We start from the raw sequence: 16,166 nt of genomic DNA on the forward strand, positions 1-16,166 counted from the left end.
GTTCCTCTTGGTGTTTTTGCATTATGTTGTGTAGCAGCCTACCATTGACCAGTGACTACCATTTAAGTCAGCGGCTAGCAAGGTCCAGTCCACCTGAGTGGAAAAGGGCCGAATGCTGTTCTCTGTAGTAATGTTTCCTCTGTAGTTACACTCAGAGTACTAAAAGGGAAACTACACAGCACTTCTGCATTAGTGCATCCCTGTGGTATAGCTTCTCCTGCATAGATTGTTAGAGGAGGGGGCCTCCCAGCATTGTGTGGTGTCTGGGGATACATATATCTGTGTATATAACTCTTCTTTGGGACTCAAACTCAGGATATTCTGCATTGAAGGTAGAAACATTCACAGGCTGCACAGTTACCTATGGGGGCAGAACTACTAGAAGACATAGGCTGCAGTGTTATCTATAGGGGAAGAAATACTAAAAGACACAGGCTGCACTGTTATCTATAGGGGGCAGAACTACTAGAAGACATAGGCTGCAGTGTTATCTATAGGGGAAGAAATACTAAAAGACACAGGCTGCACTGTTATCTATAGGGGGAAGAAATACTAAAAGACACAGGCTGCACTGTTATCTATAGGGGGAAGAAATACTAAAAGACACAGGCTGCACTGTTATCTATAGGGGGAAGAAATACTAAAAGACACAGGCTGCACTGTTATCTATAGGGGGAAGAAATACTAAAAGACACAGGCTGCACTGTTATCTATAGGGGGAAGAAATACTAAAAGACACAGGCTGCACTGTTATCTATAGGGGGAAGAAATACTAAAAGACACAGGCTGCACTGTTATCTATAGGGGGAAGAAATACTAAAAGACACAGGCTGCACTGTTATCTATAGGGGGAAGAAATAATAAAAGACACAGGTTGCACTGTTATCTATAGGGGAAGAAATAATAAAAGACACAGGCTGCACTGTTATCTATAGGGGGAAGAAATACTAAAAGACACAGGCTGCACTGTTATCTATAGGGGGAAGAAATACTAAAAGACACAGGCTGCACTGTTATCTATAGGGGGAAGAAATACTAAAAGACACAGGCTGCACTGTTATCTATAGGGGGAAGAAATACTAAAAGACACAGGCTGCACTGTTATCTATAGGGGGAAGAAATACTAAAAGACACAGGCTGCACTGTTATCTATAGGGGGAAGAAATACTAAAAGACACAGGCTGCACTGTTATCTATAGGGGGAAGAAATACTAAAAGACACAGGCTGCACTGTTATCTATAGGGGGAAGAAATAATAAAAGACACAGGCTGCACTGTTATCTATAGGGGGAAGAAATAATAAAAGACACAGGCTGCACTGTTATCTATAGGGGGAAGAAATACTAAAAGACACAGGCTGCACTGTTATCTATAGGGGGAAGAAATACTAAAAGACACAGGCTGCACTGTTATCTATAGGGGGAAGAAATACTAAAAGACACAGGCTGCACTGTTATCTATAGGGGGAAGAAATAATAAAAGACACAGGCTGCACTGTTATCTATAGGGGAAGAAATAATAAAAGACACAGGCTGCACTGTTATCTATAGGGGGAAGAAATAATAAAAGACACAGGCTGCACTGTTATCTATAGGGGGAAGAAATACTAAAAGACACAGGCTGCACTGTTATCTATAGGGGGAAGAAATACTAAAAGACACAGGCTGCACTGTTATCTATAGGGGAAGAAATAATAAAAGACACAGGCTGCACTGTTATCTATAGGGGGAAGAAATACTAAAAGACACAGGCTGCACTGTTATCTATAGGGGGAAGAAATACTAAAAGACACAGGCTGCACTGTTATCTATAGGGGGAAGAAATACTAAAAGACACAGGCTGCACTGTTATCTATAGGGGGAAGAAATACTAAAAGACACAGGCTGCACTGTTATCTATAGGGGGAAGAAATACTAAAAGACACAGGCTGCACTGTTATCTATAGGGGGAAGAAATACTAAAAGACACAGGCTGCACTGTTATCTATAGGGGAAGAAATACTAAAAGACACAGGCTGCACTGTTATCTATAGGGGGAAGAAATACTAAAAGACACAGGCTGCACTGTTATCTATAGGGGGAAGAAATACTAAAAGACACAGGCTGCACTGTTATCTATAGGGGAAGAAATACTAAAAGACACAGGCTGCACTGTTATCTATAGGGGGAAGAAATACTAAAAGACACAGGCTGCACTGTTATCAATAGGGGGAAGAAATAATAAAAGACACAGGCTGCACTGTTATCTATAGGGGAAGAAATACTAAAAGACACAGGCTGCACTGTTATCTATAGGGGAAGAAATACTAAAAGACACAGGCTGCACTGTTATCTATAGGGGAAGAAATAATAAAAGACACAGGCTGCACTGTTATCTATAGGGGGAAGAAATACTAAAAGACACAGGCTGCACTGTTATCTATAGGGGAAGAAATAATAAAAGACACAGGCTGCACTGTTATCTATAGGGGAAGAAATACTAAAAGACACAGGCTGCACTGTTATCTATAGGGGGAAGAAATACTAAAAGACACAGGCTGCACTGTTATCTATAGGGGAAGAAATACTAAAAGACACAGGCTGCACTGTTATCTATAGGGGGAAGAAATACTAAAAGACACAGGCTGCACTGTTATCTATAGGGGGAAGAAATACTAAAAGACACAGGCTGCACTGTTATCTATAGGGGGAAGAAATAATAAAAGACACAGGCTGCACTGTTATCTATAGGGGGAAGAAATAATAAAAGACACAGGCTGCACTGTTATCTATAGGGGGAAGAAATAATAAAAGACACAGGCTGCACTGTTATCTATAGGGGGAAGAAATAATAAAAGACACAGGCTGCACTGTTATCTATAGGGGAAGAAATACTAAAAGACACAGGCTGCACTGTTATCTATAGGGGAAGAACTACTAGAAGACACAGGCTGCACTGTTATCTATAGGGGAAGAAATACTAAAAGACACAGGCTGCACTGTTATCTATAGGGGGAAGAAATACTAAAAGACACAGGCTGCACTATTATCTATAGGGGAAGAAATAATAAAAGACCCAGGCTGCAGTGTTATCTATAGGGGAAGAAATAATAAAAGACACAGGCTGCACTGTTATCTATAGGGGAAGAAATAATAAAAGACACAGGCTGCACTGTTATCTATAGGGGAAGAAATACTAAAAGACACAGGCTGCACTGTTATCTATAGGGGAAGAAATACTAAAAGACACAGGCTGCACTGCTATCTATAGGGGGAAGAAATACTAGAAGACACAGGCTGCACTGTTATCTATAGGGGAAGAAATAATAAAAGACACAGGCTGCACTGTTATCTATAGGGGGAAGAAATAATAAAAGACACAGGCTGCACTGTTATCTATAGGGGAAGAAATACTAAAAGACACAGGCTGCACTGTTATCTATAGGGTGAAGAAATACTAAAAGACACAGGCTGCACTGTTATCTATAGGGGGAAGAAATACTAAAAGACACAGGCTGCACTGTTATCTATAGGGGGAAGAAATACTAAAAGACACAGGCTGCACTGTTATCTATAGGGGGAAGAAATAATAAAAGACACAGGCTGCAGTGTTATCTATAGGGGAAGAAATACTAAAAGACACAGGCTGCACTGTTATCTATAGGGGGAAGAAATAATAAAAGACACAGGCTGCACTGTTATCTATAGGGGGAAGAAATACTAAAAGACACAGGCTGCACTGTTATCTATAGGGGAAGAAATAATAAAAGACCCAGGCTGCAGTGTTATCTATAGGGGGAAGAAATAATAAAAGACACAGGCTGCACTGTTATCTATAGGGGGAAGAAATAATAAAAGACACAGGCTGCAATGTTATCTATAGGGGGAAGAAATACTAAAAGACACAGGCTGCACTGTTATCTATAGGGGAAGAAATAATAAAAGACCCAGGCTGCAGTGTTATCTATAGGGGGAAGAAATAATAAAAGACACAGGCTGCAGTGTTATCTATATGGGGAAGAAATAATAAAAGACACAGGCTGCAATGTTATCTATAGGGGGAAGAAATACTAAAAGACACAGGCTGCTGTGTTATCTATAGGGGGAAGAAATAATAAAAGACACAGGCTGCAATGTTATCTATAGGGGAAGAAATACTAAAAGACACAGGCTGCACTGTTATCTATAGGGGGAAGAAATAATAAAAGACACAGGCTGCACTGTTATCTATAGGGGGAAGAAATAATAAAAGACACAGGCTGCACTGTTATCTATAGGGGGAAGAAATAATAAAAGACACAGGCTGCACTGTTATCTATAGGGGGAAGAAATAATAAAAGACACAGGCTGCACTGTTATCTATAGGGGAAGAAATAATAAAAGACACAGGCTGCACTGTTATCTATAGGGGAAGAAATAATAAAAGACACAGGCTGCACTGTTATCTATAGGGGGAAGAAATAATAAAAGACACAGGCTGCACTGTTATCTATAGGGGAAGAAATACTAAAAGACACAGGCTGCACTGTTATCTATAGGGGAAGAAATACTAAAAGACACAGGCTGCACTGTTATCTATAGGGGGAAGAAATACTAAAAGACACAGGCTGCACTGTTATCTATAGGGGGAAGAAATACTAAAAGACACAGGCTGCACTGTTATCTATAGGGGAAGAAATAATAAAAGACACAGGCTGCACTGTTATCTTTAGGGGGAAGAAATACTAAAAGACACAGGCTGCACTGTTATCTATAGGGGAAGAAATACTAAAAGACACAGGCTGCACTGTTATCTATAGGGGAAGAAATAATAAAAGACACAGGCTGCACTGTTATCTTTAGGGGGAAGAAATACTAAAAGACACAGGCTGCACTGTTATCTATAGGGGGAAGAAATACTAAAAGACACAGGCTGCACTGTTATCTATAGGGGAAGAAATACTAAAAGACACAGGCTGCAGTGTTATCTATAGGGGGAAGAAATACTAAAAGACACAGGCTGCAGTGTTATCTATAGGGGGAAGAAATAATAAAAGACACAGGCTGCACTGTTATCTATAGGGGGAAGAAATACTAGAAGACACAGGCTGCACTGTTATCTATAGGGGAAGAAATACTAGAAGACACAGGCTGCACTGTTATCTATAGGGGAAGAAATACTAGAAGACACAGGCTGCACTGTTATCTATAGGGGAAGAAATACTAAAAGACTCACATAGGAATCTGTCATTTTGCCTAAAAATAAATTAATGTTGTGGTTATATAGTATTCCGGGTGGATGAATAAGGGTCATTGGCTGCATGGACGCCATGTAGGACAATGCACGGGGATAGGTTTTTGAAAATATTAACTGCATCTATCAGAAAAAAATTGGCATAGGAAGCTTGCTGGGGATTTTCACAGCAACATTTAGGTTTTTCCCTTAGATGGTCCAATGGGACTCTGACGTCCAAAGGCCCACGTAAACCTGGCGCCAGCTCTGAGATAAGTACTTGTAGCAAGGTGACCTGAAGCAATCACTGAAAGTTCTGTCTGCTATATTGGAGACTGCCTCTCAGAGGTGCACAGACTTGATCTGGATTCTCCCAGCTTTTCTTGGTTTTCTGTTTAAACAACATATAGGTGGGTTGGGAACCCCTCTGTTAGCCAGAAAATAAGAGCAACCACTCCTCCGGCAGACTTGGTCTTCACCTGAATGGGCACAGTGTAATACTAGAGTCCCCCACAGCGCCATTGATTACAGAGGATTTTGGGAGATGGTCCCTCTTGGGGGGGACAGGGTGTACCAAGCTCCAATACGGTATAATATCCAGAAGAATAAAATCATTAGGTTAATGATTACTGATATACTGTATATTCTGGGAACGAGTGACATCACGGCGGCGGCACTCGCTTTGTGGCAGTCTGTTGTCGTCTCATCTAATTGCTGAATGAACTTTGCAATAGCTGGATGCAAATACCATTCGTGTCCTGGAATTGATAGCATCTCATCAAATATTTTCCTTCATTAATTGAAATTTTATGAGACTGGTCAAAGGTATAGTAACATGTGATTGTATCTGTGGTAAATCACTTACTAAGTGACTGGTTACCCATGCTGCCATAAGCCGTCACACTCAGCACTTACTTCTATCCTCCCTGCCTTCCTCTCTTCCTTCTTTCCTTCCTTCCTTCCTTCCTCTCTCCCTCCATTCTCACTCTATCATTTACCTTTTTTCCTTTCTTCCTTTGCTTATTTTCTCGTCTATCTATCTATCTATCTATCTATCTATCTATCTATCCTTTCTACCTCCCCTCTGTCATTTACCTTTTTAACTTCCTTCCTTCTTTCTTTATCTATCTATCCTCATTCCTTTATTCAGATCCATCTATCTCATATCTATCTGCCTACCTACCTACCTGCCTATCTCATATATATCTATCCATCTATCTCATATCTATATCTATCTATCTATCCATCTCATATCTATCTATCCATCTATCTATCTAGCAACAGAAGAATGTAGCAGCACACTGCCAGCACAAGGATATAGGTGAAACATGAACATGCAGATAAAACATGGAGACTATACAGCTATGGTGTAATAGATGCAAATGTGAAACTATGAAATAGTGAGGCACTTAGCTCGCAAATTTGTCTCCGCCGGCGGTCTATCTTTCTATCTATCTATTTATCTATCTCATATCTATCTATCTCATATCTATCTATCTATCTATCTATCTCATATCTATCTATCTATCTATCTCATATCTATCTATCTATCTCATATCTCATATCTATCTATCTCATATCTATCTATCCATCTATCTCATATCTATCTATCTATCTCATATCTATCTATCTATCTATCTATCTATCTATCTAGAAAGAGCAGGAAAGCAGCACTCCAGGAGAAAAAGGGGGTGCACGGGTTCCTACTGTGTCAGGTCCAGGTTGGGGACCCCTCCAAAACACAAAGCCAAAATGAACAGTGGCACACCAAGTGTCAAAAAAGAAAGGTGGTTTATTCAAAAAAACGTGTTGGGCAACCTTTCAGCTGGCTCACCCAGCCATTTTCAAGCCGAAAATGGCTGGGTGAGCCAGCTGAAACGTTGCCCAACACGTTTTTTTGAATAAACCACCTTTCTTTTTTGACACTTGGTGTGCCACTGTTCATTTTGGCTTTTTATCTATCTATCTATCTCATATCCATCTATCCATCTATCTCATATCTATCTATCCATCTATCTCATATCTATCTATCTCATACCTATCTATCTATCCATCTATCTATCTCATATCTATCTATCCATCTATCTTATATCTATCTACCTATTTACCTACCTATCTAATATCTATTTCATATCTATCTATCCATCTATCTCATATCTATCTATCTATCTATCTCATATCTATCTATCCATCTATCTCATATCTATCTATCCATCTATCTCATATCTATCCATCTATCTCATATCTATCTATCTATCTCATATCTATCTATCTATCTATCTCATATCTATCTATCTCATATCTATCTATCCATCTATCTCATATCTATCTATCTATCTCATATCTATCTATCTATCTATCTCATATCTATCTATCCATCTATCTCAGATCTATCTATCCATCTATCTATCTACCTACCTATCTGCTTATCTCATATCTATCTTTCTTTTGTCTTCATCTTCTCCTTTCTGAGGTCTTTCGCTCACCCTGTGACCCCCACAGTCCCATGCGTTGTGCCCGGTCCTGGATGCCATCTTGGCCCACCATGGTAATTGGACATTTGGGAGAGACGCGCAGATACTGTAATCATTTGGCAGCAAAATGGGAGAGTGTGATATTAGCAGTTTTTTTTTACTTTTTCTAATTTGAGCGTTAAGAACGGCGGTGCGTCTCTCCAAGAGTTTCACATCTGCCGGAGCTGTGCATCATTCCCTGGGGTCCCATTTATAACAATCTAACAAGATAGGATTTGCCTTTGAATATCTGTAAATATGGCTTAAGATCACAAAACGAAACTCATCATTGTTGAAGACTAAAAGGCAGAAAAGCGTTGTTTGATGAATGTGCATATTGTCGCTTCCTTCACACACACAGGAGATAAAACACTTAGGAAAGTTGCTCTTTCCCTCAAACATCTGCATTTGCGCACATTTAATTGCCGCTTCCCTCCGTCCTGAGACTTACGATTTGTCGTCAGGCAGCTGCTTTTATTGGGTTTCATCATTTGTTAAAACTATGAGGAGCAGCGTAACCCTTTGTGTGCCAGGACAGTGCGAACAACCCCACACGGCAACAACTGCATTGACCCCCATGGAAAAGCCTTGACTAGACACTTTGGGTATTGTATGATGCTGTTTGAGCGCTATCTGACACTATTATTTCTGCATTATAGAATACAAATATTGGTGCACCATATGGCAGTATTATGTAAGAATTGTCTGGCAGAGTATGGTATTGTTATTTGGGCATTTAATTATACTTAAATGTTGTCACTATATCCCAGTAGTATATATGGCGGTTATATTCAGGTGCAGTATGGAACTATTATTTGTGCACTTTATGATGCTAATATTTGTCTGGTGTATGACACTATCCTATGTGCATTACATTTTGCCATTATTTGGGCATGGTGAAACTATTAAGTAAGGTATTGTATGGCAGCATTCTTTCAGCATTATTTGGCACTATTATTTTGGTGCTGTATGGATCTATTATTTGTGCATTTTATCATAATGATATTTGGGTGGTGTATGACACTTATTTCTACATTAAATGAAGCTAGTATTTAGACATTGTATGACAGTATTACTTAGGTACCATATGTCGGTATCATTCAAGCACTGCCTGGTACTATTTTTTGGGTGATGTATGAAACTATTATACATTGTTTAAGATGCTAATTTGTGGGCGGTATATGATACTATTATTTGTGCACTAAATGACAGTAGTATTTGGGCACATTATATCAGTATAATTTAGGTACCATATAACTGTATGTTTGAAGCATTGCCTGGTACTATTATTTGGGTGATGTATGGAACTGTTATATGTGTTTTAAGAGGCTAATTTGTGGGTGGTATATGACGCTATCATTTGTGCACTAAATCACTCTAATATTTGGGCACTGTATGACCATATAACATAGGCACTGTGTGGCAGCATTGTTCAAGAATTGTCTATTGCCACTATTACTTCAGTGCATTTTGTAAGGCATCCAATGTCACTGATATTTGGACACCATATGACAGTGTTACCTATATACCGTTAGCGGCGTTTAAGCACTGTTTTTATATAAGAATTGTTTGGCACTATTTATTTAAGCATTGTTTGGCACTATTATTTGGGTGCTGTATTAAACTAATATTTGTGTGTTCTATAACATTTGGGCAGTATATGACAAACTTATACTTGGGGACCATGTGACAGTTTTATGTGAGCCTGGAGGGGCAGTATTATTTGGATATTTTGTGGCACTATTTTTTAGGTTTTGTATGGATCTAGTATTAGATGATATTAGTGTGTGGTTCTATTCTTTGACAACTGTTTGGCACTTTTATACGAGGACTATATGGCAATATTATTTATGCGCTGCATGATACTGTGGTTACGGCAGCCCGGAAGATACCTGATTTTCTAAAACCTTGTAGAATGTAAAGACGGCCACTTCCGTCACATATTTTATGATTTCCTTGCGTGATATCACCATGAATTCAGCTGTTGTACATCTGTATATATGTATGTCTATGGACCTGTCCCATGTGCCTATTTATCAAGGAATAGGTCATATTTTACATATATATATATATATATATATATATATATATATATATATATTTTTTTTTTTTTATTAATTCTTTTTTTTTTGCTTCCCATCGGTTGTTGCAGGCTATTTTATTTTTATTTTATTTTAATTTTTGTGCATCTTTTATCAATCAGCGCTATTTTCTTGCTTGCATCAGCCTCGCGACACCCATGTGGTGCCAAGATCCATGTGCGTGTGTGGTAATGTAACGCTGGAACCACATAAGTACTGTTTTTATTAGACGGACCCTTCATCTTTTGTTTGCTGCGGTATAATTCACAGCAGATTATTTGTAGACGGGTAATATTTTTGGCTACAAAAACCCTTGGAAATGACGGTATAAATGTCCCGCAATAAATTCACTCTGTTATTATTTTTCTTTAAATGGTGTTATTTTTTTTTTTTTTTATTCTCTAATTGCTTTTTATTTAATTTTTTTTTTTTTTTTTTGTTCTGCAGTTTTGTTGGTGGATCTATTAGAAGTAGATAAATAAATCATATTTACATTTGGCATTCCTGGTAGTGGAAAGAAAGAAAAAAAAAATCACTTGGCTGTTTTTATTTCCTCGTTTCTAAGCATTTGCTTCCTACCTGTTTTTGAGCGAGTGCCCAGAAATAGTAGTTTTTTTTTTTTTCTGTGAAAAGAGAGAATAATGCCAGGCTGCCTCGCTCCTGCCAAATAAACTGCTGGATTGCAAAACTCAGTGACGTTCTTCAGCTCAGTTCGGATTTCCTGAGAAGTTTTTTGCAGATAGTTGAGGTTGGTGAGCTCAGGAGCGTGGTAGATCCGGGAAGCCCATGGCGGCTGATATCTGGTGTAGACCACCCCTGGATTTCATACCTTTTATTTCCTGCTCATTCTGGCAGATTTATTGAACATTTTTCATTTTTTATTTTTATTATTTTATTTTACTATTTTTTATTGGCAGTGGGTTTTTGTGTCATATCCTCTATGTGTTCATAGATTTGATGCTTTTATATAGAAGGGCTGCGTCTGTGTGGCATCTCTTTGGTGGAGTATTTTACATACAAAACACTTAAAAAAAAATCCCAAAAAATGTTGCAATATGCCACAGAGGTCCTTTTTGTATTTTAAATATAGATTTTTTTTTTTTTTTTTTTACATATAGAACACTTACGTAAATTTTCAAAAATTTTAGAAATTGTCCACACAGAGTGTTTAGGTTGCATCTATCTGGAACAGTGTTTTGCTTATGCTTATGGAAGACTTGTAAAAATTTTCAAAAAAATTTAAGAATTGTCCACAAAGGACGTTTGTGTGACAACTCTTTTGCAGTGTATTTTACATATAGAACACTTCCAATAATTTTCATAAATTTTAGGAAATGTCCATACAGGACGTTTGTGTGGCAACTCTTTGTCAGATTTTTTTTTTAACGTATAGAACACTTCCAAAAATGTTCAAAACTTTGACAAATTGTCCACGCAGCTCGTTTGGGTTGTATCTCTCTGGCAGAGTATTTTACATATGGAACAATTTTTTATCATTTCCAAAATTTGGGGAACTGAGGGCGTGTGTGTTAGATTTCTTTGGCAAAGTATTTTATATGCAAAATACTTTCAGAAAGTTTCTAACAAATTTAGGAATTGTCCTCTAGAGCATTTGTGTCACATTTCTCTGGCACTGTATTTTACACAGAGAACACTTCTAAAAAAGTTCCCTAAATTTTGGGAATCAACCACATAGGGCATTTGCGTGTCACAAATGTTTTACTTATAGAACAATTCCTAAAATGTGAGCAATTGTCGACACTGAGCATTTGTGTGCCATCTATTTGCCACAGAAATGTATGCACAAAACCCTTCACAACATTTGAGGAATTGTCCACAGAGGGGTGTTGTCATGCATCTCTCTGGCACAGTATTTTACTTATAGAATACTTCCAATCATTTCCAAAAATTTAGGGAAGGGTCCACACAAGGATTCTTCTATCCACTTCATTGGGAAAAAGCAGAAAGCAGTTTTTGCTAAACGTTTTTAGATTTTTTATAATTATTTTGAATGCAGCTGGACATATCCTAGTAGCCAGGTTATCAATATAGGTACTTTTATTTATTGCAGCTGGACATATCCTAGTAGCCAGGTTGTCAATATAAGTGCTTTTATTTATTGCAGCTCGACATATCCTAGTAGCAAGGTGGCCAATATAAGTAGAATTTTTCTATAATAATTATTATTTGTATTGCAGCTGGACATATCCTAGTAGCCAGGTGGCCAATGGCCACCTGGCTACTAGGATATGTCTAGCTGCAATAAAAATAATAATAATAATTTAAAAAAATAATAATTGTCGGCAAATAAGTATTTTTTTCTATTGATGTCTATAAATGTATTGTCTAATAAAAAAAATTGCCTACTAAAGTATACAGTAACATGTTTAACGTGTTTCTGTAAAAACACTCCAACCACCAAAAAAATTACAAAAAAAGCCAACATTGTAGTGGCTGTTTTGTGTTGTTTTTTTGTCCAATTTTCACCAAACAGAGCTTGAATAAACCCCAAATCTGTTTACAAATTGCGCTGTTTTGCTTTGTAGTTCCCTGTTAATGGTGGGAGCTGCTTTTTCTGGTAAGATTTAACAGCAACCTTGGGCCCCATGTGTAAAAACTAGATGGGATATAAAGTGACTGAGACCAATGGCAGGACCCCTGTTTAGGTTACATGGGATCTGACTGGCCCCCTTGTTACGTCCATACTCACTTGCATACATAGGGTCCTTTTTTAATGTCTCATTGGGATATTGTCAGTTTTTGTTGTTTTTTAGGCCTTGTTCACATTAGCATCATGCTTTTTTTGAAAAAAGTCCGATATTATATGCATTGTGGCCCATCCTACGTATTCTGTCTCAGCCGAATTACTAGAAATGCTTTCTCTGCTATTTTTGGCTGTGTCCTCAAAGGACTTTATTTTTTTTGGCGATTTATCAAGGGCCTCCAGATGCAAACCAAAGGCGAAACAGAAGCACATATTTTCTTTGAAACATCAAGCATTAATCTGACTCTTTTATCACTAACTTGTCTAGTCTACATTTAACTTTTTTTGACAGGCTAAATTAGGAAATAATTAAAACTATTTTGGTTAAAAAAAAATTGTCGTAAATTCACATTCAATCAGAACCCATAGGCCTCGTGGTTCCGCCCACAAACCTGAGACGTCATCTCTGGCGACCAATCAGATCGCTGCCCTCGTTTTGCGACCTGCTTTGGATTGGTTCCTGAAACAAATGGGATCGCAGACAGTTGTGCCAAATGACTAACCCAGCTCTGCTACATCTCTATAAAGCTTTGTCTTTATTTAACAGTAGAAAGGGATAAGTGTTAGACATTTTTGTTTATTTCGGCTCGTAATAGTGAGCAATGGAAGTCGCCATACGGAAAAGTCCCTCTGTCAAGACGGTTTATGGAGACTTGGCCTTTTCGGTGGCTTGATCTGACCAGACAGTCCCCATTTAATGTGAATATTGCCTTAAGCTTGCTCTACGTCGCCTTATCCTATCCATTAAAAGCTGACTCCCGATCTTATGACTCCTGCCGCCGATTCTAACACCCCCCCCCCCTCCCTTTCCAGAATATGTTTATTATGATCATTTTCTTATTTGCAGCTAATAACATATACTGGGAGACACGAGCGTTCACGTCTGGGAGGACGTCGCCCAGCCCCCCACCCCTCCCATATCCTTCCGCATCCTCCACGTGATGAGGATTTTTCAGCAAGAATAATGGCAACAAGGTTTTTTTTTTTTTGTTTTTTTTTAATAGATTTTTGTCAGGGGGTAAAATGGAGCAGATGTGGCGTAAAAAAGGCTGATCTGTTATATATTGTAACTACATCTCGTGGTTCATAGGAGATGAAAATGTTTCATTGAGTCATTTACGAATACGGCTCTAGATCTTGATTAGGATTTAACTACTGCTGAGCCAATTATATACAAGGCGGCTGAGTTTTTTTCCTTTTAAAAGGCAAGGGTAGTTTTTGAAACTTTTTTATTTTTATTTTTTTATTTATTTTTTATAAATAAATTAACAAAGGCTGTAGCAGAGCTGTGTTTGCCATTTGGCACATCATATGAAATCAGTATTTTAGAGCTCCAAACTAATCCTTTATAAAGACTGCAAGCTCATTGGGCAAACAGGGTGTCGAAACAAAGCTCTGACTGTGGTTACTTACTTTTCCTGTTAATAAATAAAGCGAAAAATAAGAAGACTGTGATGGGCCCGCCGTCAGCTCGGATCCACTGTATACTTCATTAGCATTTACACAATGCCTTGGATGTAATTATAAACAAGGGCAACAACGCATCTAAAATTAGACGCCAACCAACAATTATTTAACAATCGCCGCAACGCTCTGTCATCTTATTCCTAGAAACAAAAGGGTCGGAGACGAGAAGATTTTTCTTCCACCTTTTCCCCCAAAAATGGCATTATTTTTTTTATGATTAAGTATTAGGACGGTTAGAATTTTTTGACTCCCCTCCCAACTAACGAAGGGTTCACTATTTTGCAGGCGGATCGGACGATCTATCGGTAAATGCTGGCTCCTTGAGTGACTCCCAAAACCTTTTTCGGCGCGTCTCTTTCCACCGCTGCATGCTTGTTCTCTGTTAATCACTTGGCAAGCGCTTATTTGAATATTAAAAATTTCTTTAATCATCAAAGGCAGGAGCGCTGCTTCATGAATATTCATATTTCTCTTCTCAGACTAGATTCTAGTTCATTACCCTGCAGTAAAGCCAAACAGTCATCAATCGCGCTCATTACAGCCTCTGGCGTTTTGATTGGCTGCCTGCTGGTAGGAGCTTGTTTTTTTTCAGTTTTTTTTTTTTTTGTTTTTTTTTTCTTCCCTCGCTTTTACCCCTTCCTCCTTCCGAGCAAGTTTCCGTCTACCTGCCAAATCGATATAAAAACAAAAAAAAAATTAATAAAACCCCCACCAGCAGCCCCGCCGTAGCTTTCAAATGGCAAATACAAGGCTAGATTAAAAAAAAAATTATAATAAAAAAATAAATAAATAAAAAAAAAACTTTACAAACTGTTGTGCGAGAAAAAAAACATATAAGGGGAAAACGAGCTTTGTAGAAGAATATTTGTCAAGAGAGTTGACGTAAGTTTCATTTGCATAATGACTTTGTACTTCTGCATTAATAAAATTTGCATATGAAGCCATGTTAATTACTCCTGATCATGCTTTTTGCATTCATGCATAGTAATTTTCTCCGACTTGTGAGAATTAATGTCTTGGCTTTGGGGTGGGGGGGGGGGGTGGTTGGGGGGGGGGGCTGGTAAGGGTGTCGGAGGGACACGGTACAGTCTGTAATATCTTAAGTGTCAATCCCCTTGTTAACCCCTGCGATCCCAGATGGGAAGGGAAGGGTAGGGGGGTTAGTCATAATCAATATTGTTGGGAGGAAAAAAAAAAAAACATAAAAATTAAAAAATTTTTGCGAATTGTAAAATTCGTTAACAAAAAGTTTTTTAATAAGGCTGTCATCGGGCGGGTCAATTAAGCAGCTGCGTACGCGTATATTTATTTATGTAAATGATCAAGGGATACATTGTTTCATTTTTAGCTTTTTTTTTTTTTTTTTTTTATGTTGAAATAGAGCTGTTCAAAGTGGACAGATTATTGGTGATTCCTCCACTGGACACTAGGGGGCTTCCAGGATTTTGGTGTAGGATATACACCCCCCCCCCCCCCCCTTCCATCTAATTTTATTTTTTTAATGAAATTTTTACAGTTGAAACTGTTACAATTTTAAATTAAAATTTTCAACTGTCGTTTTTTTTTTTTTTTTTTTATAAATAGAACTGTACAACTTTATATAGAATGTTCATGACTCTGAACTGTTAGATTGGCACACAATTGCGCCTCAAGGGAATATATAGATGGATCATGTGATCGATCGATGAAAGATTTGATTGATCTGGCATTATGATCAGTTCCGACTGATGGGAATAATTTTTTTTAGTGTTTTTGGCCCCATAAAGTGATCAATGTAAGGTGCATTGCTATACAGTTCCCGTATACGGTCTCAAGGTAAAACCGTATGCATTGACTTAACATTGTAAACCGTATGTCAAACGCATCATCCGGTTTAATCCGTTTTGCGTCTTATACGGTTTTGTCCATTTTTTTTTTACCCATACCCAAAACTGTAGACTACCACGTTTTTTTTGGTCCGGGTGAAAAAACGTATTAAACCGTATACGTTTTTTTTTTTTAAAGCATGGGAGTCAATGGGAACCGTACAGAACCGTACGGTTTGCACCATACGGTTTTTGACTTTGCACAGTTTTTTTTCTTGGAATTTCAATCAAACAAGTGAAACTTTATTCAAAATGGAGTGAAAAGTTAAAAACATATACGTTTTTT

The 16,166-nt window shown here is 38.0% G+C and overlaps 1 protein-coding gene across 9 annotated transcripts in view; it reads left to right on the forward strand.

The window, feature by feature from the left end:
* BCL11B (BCL11 transcription factor B) overlaps window positions 1-16,166 on the forward strand; it is a 167,753-nt gene that overhangs the window by 80,218 nt on the left and 71,369 nt on the right. The window lies entirely within an intron of this gene.

Source organism: Hyla sarda, chromosome 11 (genome assembly GCF_029499605.1).
Source record: "Hyla sarda isolate aHylSar1 chromosome 11, aHylSar1.hap1, whole genome shotgun sequence".
NCBI lineage: Eukaryota > Metazoa > Chordata > Amphibia > Anura > Hylidae > Hyla > Hyla sarda.